This window comes from Schistocerca nitens, chromosome 8 (genome assembly GCF_023898315.1).
Source record: "Schistocerca nitens isolate TAMUIC-IGC-003100 chromosome 8, iqSchNite1.1, whole genome shotgun sequence".
NCBI lineage: Eukaryota > Metazoa > Arthropoda > Insecta > Orthoptera > Acrididae > Schistocerca > Schistocerca nitens.
The window spans coordinates 54,099,705-54,124,707 of record NC_064621.1 but is presented as its reverse complement, the minus strand read 5'-3'; positions in this window follow the sequence as shown (position 1 = coordinate 54,124,707).

Below are 25,003 nucleotides of genomic sequence, written 5' to 3'. Positions count from 1 at the left end.
CAGGATTCGAACCTGCGACCGTAGCAGTCGCGCGGTTCCAGACTGTAGCGCCTAGAACCGCTCGGCCACATCGGTCGGCTGAAGGGGGTGTGTGTGAGCCATCTTTTGCAGTCTTCGATACTTGTTCCTCCACTGTTGTAGACGATCTTTTCTTAATTTGGATTTCGGATTTTCTATTTAGGTTGTTCAGTTTCCGTGAACGCTTACATAAAATCACAACAGAAAGAAGAACGGTCATATCGTACGAAGTTATAGCCAATATTCACAAATATACGGAAGGATAGATAGGAAAAGTTTACATTTAGGAATTTCGTACGGCATGGTGATGCAGACATGTGCTGTATCGGTGTGTTCTTAATTGCTGTGTCAAGCAAAAACTAATGTTCCTGTTCTGTAAAACGCATCCACATAACGTAACGAGAGCAGAGTCAAAATCATATACAAGAATAATAAACGACGTTATAATCAGAACCACAGTTGGAATAGTAACCAGGGAGGATACACAGCAAAAAGAGAACTGCGTTAGATCGTACAAAGGAATTAATGCTGTTGCGGAAAGCGTAAGTATTGTATTATTACCTAAACAGTGGCCGGGGAGAATACACCATAAAAATATTATGTAAACTATCTTACCACTTCATTAGAGGTACTGTATTTTATAATTGTTTATTTGTCTGCAATGGATATAATAGTCTTAAATTTCTTCTAGTCCTCTCTCGAAAAAGATAATAAATCAACATCATTTCAGCTAACTTCGGAGAGGAAGAAACCTGTGAAGAAGGGAGAAGGCAAAAGAGGCCACGTTGCTTAACGTGGAAAAAGAGGAATTTTACGACTGACGATGAACGGCAACAGACGAGTGCCGACTTACGGCGAAGTAGAGCGTCATGTGTCGAAAGCTGCCATTAACGGCCGGAAAAGTAAAGTGCAGAACACACATCTACGGCAACTTTATGTATCGTACATTGTGAACTCGACGTCGACAGGACGTTAAACCCGAACCCTTATTCCTTCCTTGTTCCTAACGGGACTACAGCTAACGAGTGAGACGAAGATCTACGTGAAGAGTAGCAAAGAGGCCCATTCTTTTTGGGATAATTTGTGTTCTGCTGGGTTCTCTAAAGGGCCACGGCAACCGAGTCTATGAGCCCGACTCGAGAAGTCGCTACCTTTCAACCCTCGTGGTCTGTGCCTCCAGCAGAAGGCCTTGAACACCGACTCGCCGTCTGTTTCGGCGCACGCGTTGTATCTTCACGGAATCCATCAGCTACCGCGCAAACTGTGGTTCCTTTCTCTGTGGCGCGAACAACGTGTATGGAACAAGTCTTTCTATTGTTGAGCACATGAGATGTCAGTTGGGCGCATCATCGACATCAAGGGAAGTTGCATGCTAAGTGCTGGTGCACAGTACAGATAAGCTGTAATCATTTTTAATGTTAATGTTAATACCAAATCATCACAGCTGTATGGATACACATTCTTTGCATCACGATTTGTTTTGTTTGGAACATCATCGTTATCTGTAGTAGGAAAAAGCAGAAATTGGATTAAAAGCTATATTAAACACATGTTAAAGAATCTTCATTAGGAATCCGCACAGACGTATGGAAGTATCGTGACCTAAGGAGTCTAGTTTCCTTACGTAACATTAAAGGTAAATTCTGGAACCGACGATCATGTAAAGGCTCCGCCAACAGAGACGCTTATGTGTTTACCTCTCTCGCAGTCTATTTCCGTCGGCAAAGTGCAGCTCCATTAATTAGAACTTGCCAAGTTGCCTACACTCACTGCACGCCATATTTCCGCCAGGTGGTCGACGTTTATAATAAGATTTGCCTTCTGCGTTACATAACACAACTAGATTTGCTATGTCATGTATTTACTATGCGAGGTTTATCCCCAACTGTCTTCAACATATTTCACAATCTTATAAACACATCTCCAAGGTCAATGTAGTCAACCCTTTTACTCTGCATCGTAACAGCAGATAATATTCAATACTACGAGTGGCTGCCCAGTTAATTGCTTCTATTCTTCCCTTCCTTTTATTACAGTGAGTGCCTGTTATTTTCTGCAACACAAAAATTTCCTAGCTGGCTCAGCTGACATAGAATTTTATTTGTACGAATCAAGAGGGGCTATAAACCTGTTCAGTTCTGACACTTGTCCTTCAGTGCGGGTAGACAGCGCAGAATTCATTCGCTTCGGCCCATCTCTGCATAGCAGAAGGCCGAAGGGCCATTGTACGACGCCTAGAGATGGAAAAATAGCGCATGTAGAGAAGTGCAGGCGCCAGAATGGGAGAAGTTTGGAATCCGCCTTACTCTGCGGTCTTGGTAAGAAAGAATGTTAATGTAAGGGGGGTTAGAACGGAATTTTTTTCACATTTTGGATTTATCCTCATTATATAATTTGAAATTTTCCGAATAAAATGATATGTACACTCCTGGAAATTGAAATAAGAACACCGTGAATTCATTGTCCCAGGAAGGGGAAACTTTATTGACACATTCCTGGGGTCAGATACATCACATGATCACACTGACAGAACCACAGGCACATAGACACAGGCAACAGAGCATGCACAATGTCGGCACTAGTACAGTGTATATCCACCTTTCGCAGCAATGCAGGCTGCTATTCTCCCATGGAGACGATCGTAGAGATGCTGGATGTAGTCCTGTGGAGCGGCTTGCCATGCCATTTCCACCTGGCGCCTCAGTTGGACCAGCGTTCGTGCTGGACGTGCTGACCGCGTGAGACGACGCTTCATCCAGTCCCAAACATGCTCAATGGGGGACAGATCCGGAGATCTTGCTGGCCAGGGTAGTTGACTTACACCTTCTAGAGCACGTTGGGTGGCACGGGATACATGCGGACGTGCATTGTCCTGTTGGAACAGCAAGTTCCCTTGCCGCTCTAGGAATGGTAGAACGATGGGTTCGATGACGGTTTGGATGTACCGTGCACTATTCAGTGTCCCCTCGACGATCACCAGTGGTGTACGGCCAGTGTAGGAGATCGCTCCCCACACCATGATGCCGGGTGTTGGCCCTGTGTGCCTCGGTCGTATGCAGTCCTGATTGTGGCGCTCACCTGCACGGCGCCAAACACGCATACGACCATCATTGGCACCAAGGCAGAAGCGACTCTCATCGCTGAAGACGACACGTCTCCATTCGTCCCTCCATTCACGCCTGTCGCGACACCACTGGAGGCGGGCTGCACGATGTTGGGGCGTGAGCGGAAGACGGCCTATCGGTGTGCGGGACTGTAGCCCAGCTTCATGGAGACGGTTGCGAATGGTCCTCGCCGATACCCCAGGAGCAACAGTGTCCGTAATTTGCTGGGAAGTGGCGGTGCGGTCCCCTACGGCACTGCGTAGGATCCTACGGTCTTGGCGTGCATCCGTGCGTCGCTGCGGTCCGGTCCCAGGTCGACGGGCACGTGCACCTTCCGCCGACCACTGGCGACAACATCGATGTACTGTGGAGACCTCACGCCCCACGTGTTGAGCAATTCGGCGGTACGTCCACCCGGCCTCCCGCATGCCCACTATACGCCCTCGCTCAAAGTCCGTCAACTGCACATACGGTTCACGTCCACGCTGTCGCGGCATGCTACCAGTGTTAAAGACTGCGATGGAGCTCCGTATGCCACGGCAAACTGGCTGACACTGACGGCGGCGGTGCACAAATGCTGCGCAGCTAGCGCCATTCGACGGCCAACACCGCGGTTCCTGGTGTGTCCGCTGTGCCGTGCGTGTGATCATTGATTGTACAGCCCTCTCGCAGTGTCCGGAGCAAGTATGGTGGGTCTGACACACCGGTGTCAATGTGTTCTTTTTTCCATTTCCAGGAGTGTATATTCACATGGGAGTTATTTTATTTAATTTTTTTAAATATAATCTACACTGATTGAAAATGTTAAAATTTTTACGTGTATTACTTCAAGATCTAATAAAACCTGTAATTTTTTATATAGAAAGCTGTGGACTGCTGTATTATAAAGGTTAAATTACGTGTTTGTATTGGTAGCACTATTGAAAACAGCATCGTATCGTTTCACAGTACAAACAAGCGTTGTATGCCGAAGTGCTAAAGTTTTTCCGAGGAGATTGGTAAATCTCTCAAAAAGTAAAGCATGACGCCAAAACGATTTTTTTTTTCAGAAACGTGGATTTCATGGTAATAGATTTTCGAATAAAGGGAAACATTGTGTTTAACGTGTGTCGTGTGAAGTTACAAACAATGAAATACAGGCAAACTTGTCAGTATCTAGAGAAACACCCATTAATGCTTGAAAGATTAAAATAAAACGTTGTGATACACAGTTTTCTCAGAACGAAAGTGATGTAAATGGTACGTTAGGTCATATTCTGATAGATGTACACATCCTAACAAGCTCGTTAGGTGAATGTGTATGCTGTTAATTATGTGGAGGGCCAGTTAGTTTACCTGGAGACAATGAGGTATGAAATGCACTAGCCAGGAAACTTATCATTAATTGAACCAGTTGTAAATATACTCATTCATTTTGGAATTCTGATAAGTTTAAAGATAATTATTTTAAAGTAAATGTTCGGCGGTTTCATGGATTGAGAGCTATTGGCAAAGGACACACTGCAGCAGAAAACATGTGTGCCGTGATGAATATGCCACACCCACCTTGTAAAATCCACAAGTATGCAGGTTTTATTGGGGCTGCTATGGAATCTGTTGCATGTGAGCCAATGAAGGGTGCTCCAAACGAAGCTGTTGAAATAAATGATGGTATGACTGACATACCAGTAACTTCTGATGGCACTTGGCAGAAGCGCGGCTACAGTTCTAAGAATTCTGTTTCTACAGTGACCAGTGTGGATACTGGAAAGGTAATAGATTTCCAGATTTTAGCCAAACATTGTTATAAGTGTAAATCAGAGAATGAAGAAGGGCATATCTGTGACAGAAATTATGGCATGGAGGACTCTGCAGCTAGTGCAATTTTATAGCCGATCTGTGAACGAAAGGGGAGTGTGTTACACTAAGTTCTTAGGTGATAGAAATTCAAAAGCATATAATAATGTAGTAGCCGCTCAACCTTATGGTGAGAAGATGATCGCAAAACGGGAATGTGTTGGTCATGTCCACCTTACACTATCTTTGCCCTCCTGGAACTGATTCATGGTGCAATTAGCGCAATGCCCAGTACTCAAACAGTTCATACAGCCATAAACATTCCATCCTGACAGCTGTCATGGACATGATAAAACCTATTTACAGAGACCTGGTAAATCCTGAATTACTGAAGAAGTGTCTGCATGGTCAAAATTCCAATGAGTCGTTCAATAATCTTATATGGACTCGCTTAACAAAACATGTTTTTGTTGGAATGAAGACACTAAAGTGCAGGGCCAGTGATGCTGTTATTGTTTTTAATGATGGCAACACTGATAGGGTGAAAGTGCTACAACATATGGGAAATAATCCTGAAGCAAACTGCATCAGAGATCTTGAATAGATTAACAAAGTTCGCATTGATAAAGCAAAGTATGCAGCACAGTTGGCCACTAAGGAGTCCAGAAAGAAGAAAAGAAGAAAAAACTTGGAAAAGGTCAAGAGGATGATATACAGTATGGTGGAAGGTGCTTCTGAGAGACAAAAAATAAGAAAAATTAAGCGTATAGTAACTGAGTTACAGTCTTTTGAAACTTTAGAAGCCGTTCGAAAATTTACATTTTCTGTTGCATTTTTCCCTAAATCTCAGAAACCACTTCGAGTAGAGTATCCAAATTTTCAGGGAGTAGTAACATACATATCCTGAGTCTACTGACATAAAAGGAGAACATAATGTTATGTATAAATAACATTATTTAGGATAACGTACAAAAAGTATACAAAATTTTAACTGTGTAATTAAAAAATTATATTTCCGAAAGCAGTGGCCAAAAGTGCTATTACACTCCTGGAAATGGAAAAAAGAACACATTGACACCGGTGTGTCAGACCCACCATACTTGCTCCGGACACTGCGAGAGGGCTGTACAATCAATGATCACACGCACGGCACAGCGGACACACCAGGAACCGCGGTGTTGGCCGTCGAATGGCGCTAGCTGCGCAGCATTTGTGCACCGCCGCCGTCAGTGTCAGCCAGTTTGCCGTGGCATACGGAGCTCCATCGCAGTCTTTAACACTGGTAGCATGCCGCGACAGCGTGGACGTGAACCGTATGTGCAGTTGACGGACTTTGAGCGAGGGCGTATAGTGGGCATGCGGGAGGCCGGGTGGACGTACCGCCGAATTGCTCAGCACGTGGGGCGTGAGGTCTCCACAGTACATCGATGTTGTCGCCAGTGGTCGGCGGAAGGTGCACGTGCCCGTCGACCTGGGACCGGACCGCAGCGACGCACGGATGCACGCCAAGACCGTAGGATCCTACGCAGTGCCGTAGGGGACCGCACCGCCACTTCCCAGCAAATTAGGGACACTGTTGCTCCTGGGGTATCGGCGAGGACCATTCGCAACCGTCTCCATGAAGCTGGGCTACGGTCCCGCACACCGTTAGGCCGTCTTCCGCTCACGCCCCAACATCGTGCAGCCCGCCTCCAGTGGTGTCGCGACAGGCGTGAATGGAGGGACGAATGGAGACGTGTCGTCTTCAGCGATGAGAGTCGCTTCTGCCTTGGTGCCAATGATGGTCGTATGCGTGTTTGGCGCCGTGCAGGTGAGCGCCACAATCAGGACTGCATACGACCGAGGCACACAGGGCCAACACCCGGCATCATGGTGTGGGGAGCGATCTCCTACACTGGCCGTACACCACTGGTGATCGTCGAGGGGACACTGAATAGTGCACGGTACATCCAAACCGTCATCGAACCCATCGTTCTACCATTCCTAGAGCGGCAAGGGAACTTGCTGTTCCAACAGGACAATGCACGTCCGCATGTATCCCGTGCCACCCAACGTGCTCTAGAAGGTGTAAGTCAACTACCCTGGCCAGCAAGATCTCCGGATCTGTCCCCCATTGAGCATGTTTGGGACTGGATGAAGCGTCGTCTCACGCAGTCTGCACGTCCAGCACGAACGCTGGTCCAACTGAGGCGCCAGGTGGAAATGGCATGGCAAGCCGTTCCACAGGACTACATCCAGCATCTCTACGATCGTCTCCATGGGAGAATAGCAGCCTGCATTGCTGCGAAAGGTGGATATACACTGTACTAGTGCCGACATTGTGCATGCTCTGTTGCCTGTGTCTATGTGCCTGTGGTTCTGTCAGTGTGATCATGTGATGTATCTGACCCCAGGAATGTGTCAATAAAGTTTCCCCTTCCTGGGACAATGAATTCACGGTGTTCTTATTTCAATTTCCAGGAGTGTATTATAGTTCAGTAGACTCAGAACATGCAGTTTAATGTCCTGTAAAATTTTCATGTCAATGGCTGCGGTGGTTCCTGAAATACAGGGAAGCCAAGTCACTAAATTTAACACTGTCGCCATAGTGTGTTCCAACTCCCCTTAAAATCCTTGCAACAGGCTCGCGACAGCTGTTTCTGTATGACGTGAGCTTTCCCGTGTGCACCTATGTGCATGCCGTTCAGTAGACCAGAGTTAGAAACCTAGTATGGATTGGGAGAGATTTTCTGTCTTCCTCCACACACCAGACCACCATCATTGGTTAACCATGACAAGATCCCTGAGTGTAGAAATTGTTTTAAAGTTGTTTTTCTAAATTGTTATTGGTCACAAGTTGCCAGGATTGCTGCAATTGTCCAATGAGATTCATACACTTGCGAAAACAAACGAATTTCAGAAAGTTATCACACATCACTTGTGGAACTGCCGCCTTCTTGCACATTCATTCTTTATAAGAGTGGTAAGAATGAACCGGCGATGAAGTCACTGAATTGGTTCAAAAATGGTTCTGAGCACTATGGGACTTAACATCTGTGGTCATCAGTCCCCTAGAGCTTAGAACTACTTAAGCCTAAGTAACCTAAGGACATCACACACATCCATGCCCGAGGCAGGATTCGAACCTGCGACCGTAGCAGTCGCGTGGTTCCGGACTGCGCGCCTAGAACCGCTAGACCACCGCGGCCGGCAGTCACTGAATTCAGTGGGACGTTGTGTTAATTAATTTTATCTTGGTTAATTACACCATTTTAACGTTCGCAACCAGCTTGTTGCTTCCATCATGCACTTTGGGGATCCTACGGCATTCGTACTTACATTTCCGATTTCCTTTCTTTAATCGACAACCGTACTTGCAGTCTCTGGCCACATCAGCGATTTAGTTGGAAATTACTCTTTATACGTGTTTACTCACCTTGCCAAGGTTACATTCCACAATAACAATCCTTTGTCCACTCATTGTTCACATAATTGTCAGTGGGTAGTTCAGATATTGATGATTACGGTAATTAACCAAATTGTTACAATCATCGCTTGTTTTTTTTTTTTTTTTTTTTTTTTTTTTTTTTTTTTTTTTTTAAACAGAGGCCCCTTCATTAATACATCCATGTGCTGTGTGGCACCAGTATTTTCATGCTTCATTCTGCACCCTCATAGTCCATTTAAAATTACTTTGTGGTTGACAGTTGACAGGTAGCACTGGTACGGAGCGGAGTTGCCGGCTCGTACACAACATGCCAACCACGTACACATACAATCGATAGTTGTGTGTGAAAACAAAGAGGCAAGGGGGCAAGATATCTAGTTCCGACTGTTGCCAATGTCTTTGATGATAGTGTGATGGTCCGTGGTGGTGGGGGGGGAGAGGGGCGGCTGCTGCTGCTGCTGCTGCTGCTGCCGTAGCGAAGACAATGCTTGAAGATGCCGATTAACACGAGCATTGTGCATCTTCATATTGTCGCGGCGCAAAGACTGATCCATGAAATTTTGAGCTTGCAGCCACCCGAAATTTTATGGATCAACACGAGCATTAGTTACACATGTTGCAAGGTAACAAATTATGTAAACACGTGGGGCAAATTGTAGGGGGTGAATACGCTTAATTTTTGGTAGCACGCTATACCATTAACGGATTCACGCCATTTTCTCTATCAACTGTGTAGTCACTAGAACTGTCGTCAGAATTTAACGAAATAATAAATTTTTCTGTGTTATTTTCGGCCATACATACATTCTTCCATGCTTCATTAATACTTCCTTGTTATGTCTTACAACATTATGCGAATCAGACAACGAAGTCTGTTTTATAGCATCCTTTGTCAGTCTTTCCACTTCTTCAGGCATTTATTTTTTGTTGTTACTTGCTACATAAGCCTTAACTTGAGCCGATATGACTTCAGTGGAATTGAAATGGCAGTGATACGATGGCGGTCTGAGGACAGTATGCCCAATTTTTATTTTTTTATTTATTTATTGCACTTCATCTACAAATAATTTACAGTTTGCACTCGCTTCGGCGGTAAATGTACTAAAATATTTAGACGGATTCACCCTTTTTATTGTCACTGGTACGGTAATCGTTTTCTAATGTTTTTGGTTGATAACCTGTTGTTTGCTGGAAGGTACTGTAGGTGCCCCATCAAGGGTAGTTGAATGATAGTAGGCGTTGTCCATAATTGTTACCGGCAGTTTACTCAACTTTTTGATGGCTCTTTGATTGCAAGGACAACAGGACGATTCACGGTTTCCAGTTCTGTTTGCCGTTAGTGAGAGAAATCTCCATTGAATATTATTACATCGATCAAGAACAAAAACCAAGGAATAGTGGTTTACATAATTTGTCACCATTTCACATTCATGGATATAGAAATAAAATAAAAAAGCAGGTTTTTTTACTCTGATAAGAGTATCATGCTAACTTATGGGCACATTACTACATGAACATAATTTTTTTTGGATAAACATAACAATAAGGTAATATTTACTCCATATTCAAGACCTCTTAGGACGGAGTTTGTTTTTAAAGGCCCGTAACGTAAACTGATCATGTTTTTCAGTGCAAGCTCTCCGAATTAACTGCTGTAGGTTCCTTAATTTCGAAACATGATAATAACTATCTTCACTAAAGGAAAGCAGAAACAAACCGTTTACCAAAGATTAACTTCAGCAGCAGATATTCTTTGCCTTATCTTCATAAAAATATTTTTATAGTGACGCAGAGCAAAGCACGTAACTTGATGATGTTCCTTCGAATGAACGATACATTTCCTGCCTCAATAAATGTGTATCAGTACAGCACCCTTATTGGCTTCCCAATTTGCAGATATCTGTTTCTGATACTTAGTCATGTAAGTGCCAGAAAGTTTTCTTCATTATGAATTAGTTGTCGATTTAAAGTTTTAGCACAAATTTAAATGCAATATGTGTTTCAAATTTTTTAGTGTCCAAATCACAAACTGTAGCATAGACACAAACACATACAAGTACAATGCCATTTGCAAATGTGAATTTGTTGTATTCCATGTGCTCTCAAATATAAAATCCTACGTAACTTTATTTATAACTAAAAAGTGCTACTACCCAAAAGGTTAACATTTAACTCCGTAATAATCTTCAGTTTGAATCTCTCCTGTATATATATGAATAGATTTGTTTTTCGAGAGGTACGCCTCGAGAAAAACACGATTTCTTATTTTTCTTTTTATTCTTCTGACTTGTTTCGCTGAATTTACAGCATCAGCATTTGGTTTTGTGTTATCTTCTATAAGACAAGAAAAATGCAGTTGACTGCTAGTACATATGTTAATTTTAGTTTATAAAACAGTATTTACATATCTAAAAGACGGACAAAATTTGTGTATAAAACTCGTTACCATGTACTGTGGACGTCCTTGATTTTATGTAATTCAACGTAGTTGTTTTGTTTCACAGTTTATCATTTACAACCATTAGGAACTTAATGTAGAACAGTTATTTAATTAGAAAATTTTTGACTGGGCTTGTTAAGGTTATACTTACCATTAATTAATATAATGTGGAATATATTGTGTGTGTGTGTGTGTGTGTGTGTGTCTGTGTGTGTGTGTGTGTGTGTGTGTGTATGCGAGCCCGCATGCGAGTTTCGGTGAATGGGTTTAAGTTTTATTTACTTATTACTATTTTATTTTAATTTCTTTATTGCGTGTGTGCGTTTGGAAGCGGGTTTGGGGTGTTTATGGACTGGTGTTGTTTGATAGCTCTTTCAGGGCGGAAAACAGAGTTCTGTTGCAGAGAACTGTGTTTTCATTTATTACTTGTTTTCCTTCGGTTATGGATATCTGTATTTGTTAGTTTTCTTCATTTATCAATTTTTGTGGGAGGAGCTGGGGTTGTAAGAGCACGTGAGAATTTTTCAGATCAGTGTTGATGTTTGTTGGGCTGTATTTCATTTTCATAAAGTGTTCAACAAATGTAGAATGACAGCAACAGAACCATATACAACACCGAAGAGCTGATGCAAGAAACGAAAGACATCAATATAAACACAACACCCATACTCACAACATTCCACATCACGACCATGTACACAAATATCCCTAACACTGAAACTATCAACTTCATCAAACAACAATTAGAACAACAGAATATCATTCCCAAACCCAACATAAAACAATTAGCTAGCATTCTAAAACTGTTTACAGAGCAAAATTATTTCTCATTTGACAACCAGTTTTACCCACAACAGGATGGACTTCGCATGGCGTCACCAGTCAGTGGACTTTGTAATGGTACTTGAATTACGTAACCATTACGGCACCTCAACTTAACCTCTCGGTACCAGCAATATTCTACTGTGTTTCTGTAAAGTAGTTAACATATTTCTGAAACAACATTCAGATTTGATTTCATTAATGTAGAGGTACTTTGATACATCGATATGTTTGTATTGCAATGATAATATTCTTATGTGTATTCTTTCTTTTGTCACTATGATCTTTGACGTACTTGTATCTCTGATTTTTGGGCGCGTAAGCAGTTATTAGAGAGTCGGACCTTAAAAAAGTCAAGTCTTGGACGTCATGTTGGAAAAACGCATAAAGTAGTCAGCTTATAAAACGTGAACTTTTAACAGTGAGGAAGATGTTTTCAAGTATGTTTTGTATTGTGAAGTGATGTTTTGTGTGTTACGTGATATTGTAGCAAAAGTAATAAAAAAGAAGTGTAACTTAAATTAGGAGTGGTGATTCTCACTTTCAAAGGTTTAATCTTCAAGAATGGTTTGTGAAACACATCTATAAAACTTTTGAATATAGCAGAATAAAACCTAGGCCTCTTTGAATCCGAGCTTGCAATCATCACCACCTAGATTTTCGACGATTGGGCCATGATTTTACAACGCGACAAGCGTGGGAAACGCGAAAAGATGAGTCCCTAGTTTATTCATTATTACATGAAATGACTTTATTAACTGTGGTCTAATGACACCTGCCACATAATAACTTTGTTGTTGCCCGAGAATGCAGTATTTAGCAGAGTGAGCAACACCACAACCATTATTAAATTTTGACCTTTGTTGTGGTAGGGTTGTTAGAACTCCTAACCAACATCTTCCTCAATAACATAGAAAACAAAATATTTGAAACAGTAGTAAAACTCATACAATGTAGGGTTGTATACTGGTATCGCTATGTAGACGATATCATATGTCTTCTAGATGAGACACCCAGTCGCATTCAACAACTCCACAATGATATAAATGCAGTCCACCTCGAAACAAAATTCACCATTGAAACAGAAAATCACAAAATGTTAATTTTCTTGACCACACAATACACAGGGACAACAACCATCACCAATTCTCCATATTCAGGAAAGTCACCACCTCCAGCATAATCATAAACAAAAATTCTCATCATCTGATTGCACACAAACCAGTTGGTTTCCGGTATGCTGCAAAGACTGAACAAAACTCCACTCAATGAAGACTACTACAAAAATGAATTAAAATCAGACAAAAAGAGCTGTAGACGATGGATCTGACGCAAACCTTATAGAGAAAGTGAATCACAAAATTGAAACAAAACAAAGGGAGCACACAGCAGACAAACCACCGGTCACCAGCTTACACACACACACACACACACACACACACACACACACACACACACATACAGAACAGAAACACACAGCAGAACACACACTCAAGCACACATGAACAAAAAACACCAATAACAACAACCAAATGGTACACTCTCACTTACAACAAAGTAGTCCATAGAATAGACTACATATTCAAAAAACAAGAACTAAGAATAGCCTACAGGACTGACAACTTAATACTGAGAAAACTAAGAGCAACCAAAACAAGCACAGACGAACAAGACACAGCTGATATTTACCAATAGACATGCGAAACTGCAAATCAGTCTACACAGACAAACTGAACAGAAACACACAAGAGCATTAAAAGGTAACGATTGTCATCTACATTTGCTGAAAACTTTATGGACATGAAATACATACCAACGAACATCAACACTAACCTGAAATTTCTCAAGTGCTGCAACATCCCCGATAAAATTGATAACTGAAGAAAAATATCAAATAGAAAAAGGCATGATTGAAGGAATACAAGTAATAAATGAATACCCAGTTCTCTGCAATGAGACAACAACAACCCATAAATGCCCCAAACCCCCTTCCAAACACACTCATTAAAAAATTTAAAAATGAAAATAAAAGAGCAATAATGAAATTCACACCTTTTCAGCAACAAACACAATATTCCACATAATATTAATTAATGGCAGGCATAACCTTAACAATACCAGTCCTATATTTTCAAATTAAATAACTGTTCTACATCATGATCTATATGGCTGCAGATGACAAACTGAGAAAGAAAACAACGACATTGAAGATGGACAGAGAGGACACAGGAGGAAATGACAGGTTATTTGGTAAGAAATGAGTTGAATTTTTTGGAAGGGAAGTTGTTTCATTGGAATAGCAACGTACGGAGAGCAGAATAGGAGTATTCAGAAAGTGGGAAGCAATTCTGGAAGTTTAGCAATGAGCGGAAACAAGATGGCGAAACATTATTGATGAAATCATTGTTGCAATGAGTCTTTGAATTTTATGACTAAAGTTTTCAGTGGAGAAGAGGGCTTGAGAAGGAGAGAAGGAGAAGGACTGTAGTCTGAAGTGATCTTTACCGACAGAGGACGTTTACCAAGAGAGTGATCGTAGGTCATCATGATGAAGAAATGAAGACATGAGAAGCATGAGATTGTGCATGTTTCGTCCGATACATTTTTTTAAGTGCTTTATCTGAAAACTACCTTGAGCAGTTAAACAGAGAACCGACTCGTGGCGATAACATATTAGACCTTCTGGTGACAAACAGACCCGAACAATTTGAAACAGTTTACGCAGAACAGGGAATCAGCGATCATAAAGCGGTTACGGCATCGATGATTTCAGCCGTAAATAGAAATATTAAAAAAGGTAGGAAGATTTTTCTATTTAGCAAAAGTGACAAAAAACAGATTACAGAGTACCTGACGGCTCAACACCAAAGTTTTGTCTCAAGTATAGATAGTGTTGAGAATCAGTGGACAAAGTTCAAAAACCATCGTACAATATGCGTTAGATATGTGCCAAGCAAGATCGTAAGAGGCGGAAAAGAGCCACCGTGGTACAACAACCGAGTTAGAAAACTGCTGCGGAAGCAAAGAGAACTTCACAGCAAACATAAACATAGCCTAAGCCTTGCATACAAACAAAAATTACGCGAAGCCAAATGTAGTGTGAGGAGGGCTTTGCGAGAGGCGTTCAATGACTTCGAAAGTAAAGTTCTATGTACTGACTTGGCAGAATATTCTAAGAAATTTTGGACATGTCAAAGCGGTAGGTGGATCAAAACAAAATGTCCAGACACTCTGTGACCAAAATGGTACTGAAACAGAGGATGACAGACTAAAGGCCGAAATACTAAATGTCTTTTTCCAAAGCTGTTTCACAGAGGAAGACTGCACTGTAGTTCCTTCTCTAGATTGTCGCACAGATGACAAAATGGTAGATATCGAAATAGACGACAGAGGGATAGAGAAACAATTAAAATCGCTCAAAAGAGGAAAGGCCGCTGGACCTGGTGGGATACCAGTTCGATTTTACACAGAGTACGTGAAGGAACTTGCCCCCCTTCTTGCAGCGGTGTACCGTAGGTCTCTAGAAGAGCGTAGCGTTCCAAAGGCTTGGAAAAGGGCACACGTCATCCCCATTTTCTAGAAGGGACGTCGAACAGATGTGCAGAACTATAGACCTATATCTCTACCGTCGATCAGTTGTAGAATTCTGGAACACGTATTATGTTCGAGTATAATGACTTTTCTGGAGACTAGAAATCTACTCTGTAATAATCAGCATGGGTTTCGAAAAAGACGGTCGTGCGAAACCCAGCTCGCGCTATTCGTCCACGAGACTCAGAGGGCCATTGACACGGGTTCACAGGTAGATGCTGTGTTTCTTGACTTCCGCAAGGCGTTCGACACAGTTCCCCACAGTCGTTTAATGAACAAAATAAGAGCATATGGACTATCAGACCAATTGTGTGATTGGATTGAAGAGTTCCTAGATAACAGAACGCAGCATGTCATTCTCAATGGAGAGAAGTCTTCCAAAGTAAGAGTGATTTCAGGTGTGCCGCAGGGTAGTGTCATAGGACCGTTGCTATTCACAATATACATAAATGACCTTGTGGAGGACATCGGAAGTTCACTGAGGCTTTTTGCAGATGATGCTGTGGTGTATCGAGAGGTTGTAACAATGGAAAATTGTACTGAAATGCAGGAGGATCTGCAGCGAATTGACACATGGTGCAGGGAATGGCAATTGAATCTCAATGTAGACAAGTGTAATGTGCTGCGAATACATAGAAAGATAGATCCCTTATCATTTAGCTACAAAATAGCAGGTCAGCAACTGGAAGCAGTTAATTCCATAAATTATCTGGGAGTACGCATTAGGAGTGATTTAAAATGGAATGATCATATAAAGTTGATCGTCGGTAAAGCAGATGCCAGACTGAGATTCATTGGAAGAATCCTAAGGAAATGCAATCCGAAAACAAAGGAAGTAGGTCACAGTACGCTTGTTCACCCACTGCTTGAATACTGCTCAGCAGTGTGGGATCCGTACCAGATAGGGTTGATAGAAGAGATAGAGAAGATGCAACGGAGAGCAGCGCGCTTCGTTACAGGATCAATTAGTAATCGCGAAAGCGTTACGGAGATGATAGATAAACTCCAGTGGAAGACTCTGCGGGAGAGACGCTCAGTAGCTCGGTACGGGCTTTTGTTAAAGTTTCGAGAACATACCTTCACCGAAGTGTCAAGCAGTATATTGCTCCCTCCTACGTATATCTCGCGAAGAGACCATGAGGATAAAATCAGAGAGATTAGAGCCCACACAGAAGCATACCGACAATCCTTCTTTCCACGAACGATACGAGACTGGAATAGAAGGGAGAACCGATATACTCAGGGTACCCTCCGCCACACACCGTCAGGTGGCTTGCGGAGTATGGATGTAGATGTAGATGTAGATAAGGGCGAGTTTATGGAACAATAGCAGAGGTTGTATGTGGAGAAGATAACAGCTATTTATTTTGACTGAGTAAATTGGAGAGGTAGTGAACTGAAGCCGAGAAAGGGACTGTGAAAATAAGATTATTACATCATCTCTGTTCTAGGGAATGCGATCCTGGAACAGTAAAATTATTATCAGAGCATTTTTTTGTGAAGGCCAAATGGATTAACTGTGAAGGTGAAAATATCCAACAAACCGACACCACACCAGGTAATAACTTATTGTATGAGTATCCACTGTTGCGACAAAACTGCGTAATTTATGGAACAGCCCAATGAATCCCTAATTCCCATCTGAAGTATTTTAAAGTAATTGTAGTAGCCAGACGATATTTATGCGGTCTTACGTGAAGAGAAAAAAAAAACAAATTTATTGTATATTTGTGGTGAAGCCATATTCAAAAAGAACAGAAGCGTTGTGTAGGCATGTGAATTTAACAGCCTGCCATTGAAAGAAGTCAAATATGGTTAAAAGCAAAGCACATCAGAACTGTGGTAGTTAATCAGAAATACAGTAGCAAAATATAACTTAATACGTTCAGCGCGTCAAAGAGAGGGTTAAGACATTACTTGCAGTCGAATTGTTGGCATCACTGTATAAAATGCATTCAAGAAGAGGTTTGTAAAGTGCCATAGGTCTTGCAGACGTTTGTTAACAGAACAGTTTTGATCCGCTTGATAACAAACCTCCCTTATGCCTCCATAATCAAAATTCGGACTCACTTGTAGCTGGTTTACAGCTCCAGCGCAGTTGCAACTAGCATCGCATAGATTGCTCGACAGAGTTTAGTTACATCACAGCAGATCAAACATCGTGTAGGAAATTTTACACTAACGGCACTAATATCCTCTGACTACTTGATTCGAGACATAATCCAGTGCCATAGGTCTTGCAGACGTTTGTTAACAGAACAGTTTTGATCCGTTTGATAACAAACCTCCCTTATGCCTCCATAATCAAAATTCGGACTCACTTGTAGCTGGTTTACAGCTTGCAGACGTTTGTTAACAGAACAGTTTTGATCCGTTTGATAACAAACCTCCCTTATGCCTCCATAATCAAAATTCGGACTCACTTGTAGCTGGTTTACAGCTCCAGCGCAGTTGCAACTAGCATCGCATAGATTGCTCGACAGAGTTTAGTTACATCACAGCAGATCAAACATCGTGTAGGAAATTTTACACTAACGGCACTAATATCCTCTGACTTCTTGATTCGAGACATAATCCATTCACAACTTGTTGCGTACAGATTGCTTAATAGAGTTCAGGTACATCACAACAGGTCAAATTGTATAACTTCGTATAAGAAAATTTCCACTAACGGCATTCATACTCTGTGACTCTGCTTGAGTCAAGACATATTCCATTTTACGTACTTAGATACTTAATGATATCATTAATGTATCTCTCTCTGTGTATATGTGCGTGTGCGTGTGTGTGTGTGAGAGAGAAAGGCAGAGAACTTAGGCTTACTTTTTACTTGCAAATAAAGATGTGAGACTTCGCCATTTGTTAGTTCAGAGTGTAATTTGTTCAGTTCTGACTTATCACGGTAGAAAAACAGCCAGTGAAAACTTCTGATTACGAGCAGTGACAGTTACTCCACCATTCGTTTATAGACAATAAAGAACAATATTCCAGTGCCTGTTGGTCGCGCATCGTAACAGAGTAGTAAAGAGAGATTGTAGGTACATATCTTTAACTTATCACCTTTTATGTACTTAGATACTTAATGATATCATTATTGTATCTCTCTTTGTGTATATGTGCGTGTGTGTGTGTGTGTGAGAGAGAGAGAGAGGCAGAGAACTTAGGCTTACTTTTTACTTGCAAATAAAGATGTGAGACTTCGCCATTTGTTAGTATTATGATGTATGTATGATGTCGAAAGTAAGAAGCTCCTCTGGAAGAAAACAGAATATGATTAAACTGATATTAGAAATAAGCGTCGAGAACTGGCCCCTGACAAGCGGCTGAGCGTATATGGTCACCTAATTGATATAACCTTCTGTGAAACACTGTTCAGCTGCCAGTACGAGTTTCAGTGCACATCAGACTGAAATTAATCGCGTCGTAAGGTGCCAGCGCCTACACGATTCAAAGTAACAGGTTTCTATCGCCATTAAATGTCCAGTGTCTTAACGACTGTTACTAGCACGGCAGCGTCGAGAAGTAGTAAGTAATTAGACCAGACGTGTCCAGAGTCCTCCAGTGGTGGTACAACAACACAGAAGACACTTTCAATTACAGGAGTGGTTGTGCTACGGCATACAGTGTGGTGTGAGGCGCCTGTTGGACGCGTCTTTGTAAAGACGATATCCAAGTCGCTTCAATGTCTGATTGAATGAAATCATTAACTAATTTAGTAGTTGTGATTACTCAGTAAAGGTGCCCTATAAAGGTCCTTTTTAAAATTCGTAACCAACATCGGGATTTAATTTCAAAAGCAAATGTTCCTGTCAAAACGTTTCACACGTCTGGTTGTTACGGACTAATATAAGTGCACTTGTCAAAAAGATAGCCCCGCCTCAGGAACTTCAAGTTGATAGCGTGTAACATATCCTTTAGTATTGATATCGAGCTCAATTCAGGTACGTCATATGCAGCTCAAGCCATTCATTGATCGTTATGCCCCCTTTCCAAAAGAATCCACAGATTTTCTTTGGGATGAAGATCGGGTGATTTAACAGGCCAATCGATACGATGCCTGAGAGTTCTTCAAGCCAGAAACGTCTGGAAGCAGCTCCGTATACAAGGGTGTTGTCATTTTGGAAGACGGAATTTCCCGCTGCATAGACACCTACACATCATAAAGAAGGGCCTTACTTCTTCGCCGAGAATGTTCATATAAATATCCTGATTACTGATCACGGCAATATGATTGAGTGGTTCCAAGAACGAGAAAAACACTCAAAATTTCACAGTAGCCTACCACCTCCGGTTTGCACTACACCTTCCGCAATCTGCGACTTGAACCATTCACTGTGCCTCCGGTCAACTCGACCCCTTGCTTTATTTGCGTGGATAGGAAACTGCGTCTCACCGCACCATACTACACGGCTTCAGTCGGCTGCTGTCCGGTTAGATGGCACACTGAAAACATTGATGCTTATTCACTGCTTTAATCAAAGGAGTTGCGTGAGATGCGCAGCTCCAAATATTTATAGCACGCTGTGTTCGCTCGAAAATCGGTTCAGATAAACTTGCACACACTGACAACATTAGTTCCTATTGGCTTTGAGAACGATCATCAATGAGGAGATCTATGTCACTGTCTTTTTGTGATCACTATTGTTACGGTTCCTTGTGGATCCCTTGGACAGACCGTGTTTATAAACCGCCAAATCTGGTAATTAAGTTTACGGTGTGGTAGTAGGTACATCCAGACACGGTTGCTCCTTTTTTCCGTTGTGTCATGTCTCCACATGCCTCTCTCCTTCGGCAGTTCCATAGGATCGGCTTGGCATAGATTCACCACTTCACTGCCATGTCACTGTCAGATAGCTGGCTGGTACCGGATGCACACCATTCACAACTCTCCAGAGTGGTCAGTAAGATCTTTTAAATTAGCGAATAGTACCTTCTCCAAAATATGTAGCTGGATGCACGTTCTGCAGACCGCGGTAAACATCCAGCGCAAGTATTCCGGTACGTCAAGTGTAGTCGCTGTGTGGAACACACGCACCGGCGAGCCACTGCGTTACCTACATTTTTTTCTTCGCATAAACCCCCTTTCTTAATACCTGCCGCCTACTTACGTTTTCACTTCTCAAGGCCAACAACTACGAGGGGAACTAACATAATGCTTTGAAACGCGAATTATCTCTGACAGTTGGGAAGACTATTTTACGTTGGCACATTTATTAGCTTTTGGCCTCTCGCCAGCGCTCTAATAGAAGCGTAATATATTACAATATCTTTTTTTTTTCCTAATTTATGGCATTCACACGTTATATGCTGCAGTCTTTTTCTGAAAGTACAAAATTTATTCCAGAAAATCAAGAATATTCCAGATGTGAAAGCATCGTCCACAGTGTGACATCGCCATGTACCTAGAAATAAATAATCTATTGAAATGTAGCGGCATTGCTATAGAGAAAATCTTGGTTCAAAAAATGGCTCTGAGCACTATGGGACTCAACTGCTGTGGTCATAAGTCCCCTAGAACTTAGAACTACTTAAACCTAACTAACCTAAGGACAGCACACAACACCCAGCCATCACGAGGCAGAGAAAATCCCTGACCCCGCCGGGAATCGAACCCGGGGAGAAAATCTTGTTAGTAGTGTATTTAATCATCTATCTCTTAGAATGTTGCAATTCAGCACACCAATAATCAGTAACTGAAATCAAACTAAACAGAAGTGTTATGGACAAACCAGTTACAAGTTCAATACATTTTGAAATAGAAACCACTGAAAACTAAAACCGCTATCCATTTTCATGACAGGTAAAACTATCCACACATCAAATTCATCTTCAAATATGACACGTTCTGTGGTAAAGGTCCTTTTTTCTGCTTGGAGGCGCAACTTAATTGTCTGCATGTTATTCAAGTAGTTCTAGAAATAGCACTTTGCTTGCCATAAACTTCTATGCCTGAATGATTACTAACTTATTTAATTTAATGTGTTATACCGCATGCGGCATTAAACCTGTTTTCAAAGTTTTAAGTTTAAAGCCATTGGAATTTTCAGCTAAGCAGTTCGACTGTGTTCGGATTGCTTTCAACAAGTCGAAACTAATTTCTTTCTTTGTTCGGTTAGCAGTTTCAGTTAGCAGTCTGAATGACCTGGAACTGGATAAGATATCCTTAAGTTGTTCTTCTAAAATTGCTACCTTTCACGATGGAGGGTGAAAAACGAAGTATGTTACTCAAGCTTATTTTATACTGATTAATCCCGGAATCCGTTATCGATCTCAAATAAACTAATAAATTGGAATAATTGTCCAGCAAATATCACAAATTTCTCGGATATTAGAAGATAAAAGGTCTATGTACTTTCTTTTGAAAAACAATTAACACTTTATACCTCTTGAAAAAGGACAATCAGAAATAACTTTCACTTCATAACAATATTATTAGCGTCGTTTAATAATACACGGATGGCAATAGAAAGATGAAACGACATTAACTGACAAACGTTCAAAGACAGAGTGACTCAATGCACAAATACACTCAACAACTAACATATTATGTTGTTCGCTTTTTTTAATTTTTAACTTCAACGCATTAAATTATATCTTGATCTTATTTCATAGAGCAGAAGAATCTCTGGAGTGGGCATTACATTCTGCGCATGTTGTCAACATCAAGCTGTAATCGCCACGTGATCTCGGGACGATGTTGTTTGTTTAAGGCCAGTTCACGCTGACCGCCACAATACTTCAATTAACGACACATCAAGATATTTCACAATGCACTTGCAGTGGCAGCTTTCACACAGACCGTCATTGGCTCGTCATGCACATCACGGTACGTCAAGGTTTCGCGGCAAGGAAGTTCGACGGCATCGTTATCTGCTAACATCGTTAAGTTAAAAAATTTTCGCCACATTCACTCATGTCCTAGTACTGGATTAGGGTTTTGTTTTTCCTTCAGCTTTATTTTATTATTGTGTTTTGTTTTCGTGTCAAATTTTAAATGTTCCATGACGACATGGATATTTTTTTCCATTCAGTGTCCTTACACAAACGAGGTCAGATATCTGAAGGAGAAAAATTGGCAATTTCCATTAAATAACGTTTTAAGTGAAAAGGTCCGTTTTAATGAAGGTGAAAATACCACTGTTTATTACTTCTTGAAAAAACAGAAAAGGTAAACAGGCTCGATGTATTCCATTGTACCTGTTGTTTCAGGTGTTTTATGTATATGTAGTTTCCCTAGCAAGTAAAAGTGGATGTTTTGAAATGTTGTTTTTCATCTCAGCGCTTTAACAAACAAAATAGATCAAGGATGTAAGTTATGATGTTTGCTTCGGCGATTAATGAACTTGGTCGTCAGTAGTCCCTCGATTGCTATACTACACTCTGACTTACTGTATCATGGATGATGATTTGTGCGTTTCCGCCATTAGATGCTTTGCTAAGAGAACTGACGTGACGTGACGTCACGCGATGTGACGTGGCGAGACGTGACGTATAGTGCAGCTGACGCTGACGTGACAGTGCGATAAAGTTATGCCCATTCATTTTGCTCTGCAAATCTATTCCAGATACGAAATGCAAATTTCTGTGGTGTCTACGACTATACCAGATCTAGTGCACCTATGAAGGGAATCTGTCTGTACTGGTGGTATAATAACATTCAAAATTTCTAGGACGCCTTATGGACAAACTTACGCCATACCGAGATCACATGATTACATTGCCAAAGTAGTTTGACAACAGAGAATCAACTCTTCGCGTCTTAACACTCATTGTAGAGATATTTCTACCCTATGCAATATTCAGAAATCAGCAACAGTCGGCGCAGGATGATCTTGCAAACGCTAGCCTTCGCTTTAGTTGTGCCAGTGGTCAGTACAGCGAAGATACTGTCGTCTCGTACTGCGTTGTCCTAACTCTTAAACTTGCAACGAATGAAAACAAACATTCATATAATACAAAATAACAATAACTTAAAACAGAGCAAAAATAACATTTCTATCAACCTTATATTAAGCTGTCTTATCACCCGTATACGCCAGGGCGGTAAAATTCCGTGTAAAAGCTCACGAATTCTGTTACACAACATTCCACCCTCAATAGCCTAGCGATGCAGTCATTACCAAGCATGGGCCATAAGTACTAATGTTGCTGAGCTTAGATTCTCTGAAATGGCTAGTTAAGTTTATCCCACCTCACTTCGGGGCCAGAGTTCCCTTTTGCAGATTTCTCACACATTCTTATTATCTTACTATCCAGTTTTAGTACAAAGAACCAAAATCATACCCATGGGTTCCACACCTCTTTCTGCTCGCAATAACATTGGTGTTTCTTCACTTCCTGTTTATTTGTCTGAATGCTCCATAATATTATTACAGTTTTATACAGATATGTATGTGCCTAACGCTAAACGTCTAAGGAACAGTGTTTGGAAGTTTAAATGTAACCCGTCATTATGACATACATGCACTACACATTATCGATCCTTAAATTGACAGAATGAAGCATTTTGCATGATATCTAGGCAGATTTGGTGATTGAAGATTCTGTTATTTGTAGCACCCCCCCCCCCCCCCCCCCGACAGCGGTTTCAGTTTGCGTAATTGCGTTTCTGGTGGAAAGGTTAAGTGTTTCCTCAGTATAAACCGCCTGAAAAATCCTACCATTCATAAAAGTCACTTTTACTGTTTTCTATTGCTTGGACTAGGATGCAAGGAAATTGCTTCTTCAAAAGCTAGATCTTGTTTAACCCCTTAACTATGCACAATATAACCATCACGTTTCACTTCCTGTACTCCAAAAAAGATTTATACAATTTAGTTGTGTATCCTTTCTCTTTCGTTTTCGTTAATAATTCCCTTGATAGATCTGTGGGCTCATTCCTGGTCCAATTTATTATTAAAGGTCATCAACACAGGGTATTAATTTCTGTAGTAGCTATTCCCCTTGACCGATATCTAACGCAAAATCCAGCACTTTGGCGTACTTTCGAAGGGTAATGTCTTCACTATCTGGAATCTGGATGCAACAACATCTGCCAGTAGCAAGCTATTAGGTTCATATACTAATGTATGTAGCTCCATTTAGCTTAATTAAAGCCTCTTCCATTGTAATAAGACGATATCACTCCATTTCGATAATTTGATTCAGTTCCATAGCCTGCAGAATCGTACGTACACTGCCTCTTGGTTTCTTTACAGCTAATAGTGAATTACTTAAAGCTGTCTGAGCTCTATCAATAACGGTTCACTCTATCATTCTAACGATTCCTCTCACAGTTTTTTCTTATAGTGCTAAACGTGTAGCGTAAGGACGTTTAACGTATCGTCAGAAATCCTAATTTTTAAATTGTACTCGTATCCCCTGATAAATGCAGTCCTTTTCTCTTCATGTAATGAATTATTTTAGTTGAATTTACTTTTCATCTCCGTTTCAATACCATTGACAGGCTAATGTATGTCTCTTCCACGATCACTACTGTCCGCTCCCACGAGTAAGTTCACAGAAGCAGTTACCTGTACTTGTAGACTCAGCGTAACCTGTTCCTCTCCTTCTATTTCTACCAGCTGTCATTTTTCCAACTGACATGAAGGTTATTAAAACCAAGCGAGGCTCTGTGGTTTATAAGCGAGTCGATAACTAACAGTAATGACACATCATACATGTAACGAATAGGAAGTAACGCCTAAATATTTTCTCTTCTATACTGGAAGTGAGAAACACACCTTCAATAACTGGCTGATCTTTTTGTTCAGTGATACCTATAGTCTTAACTTCCGTAACTGGCAAACCAAGACAGTTATGTTGTTTTCCCTTATATTCGGAAAG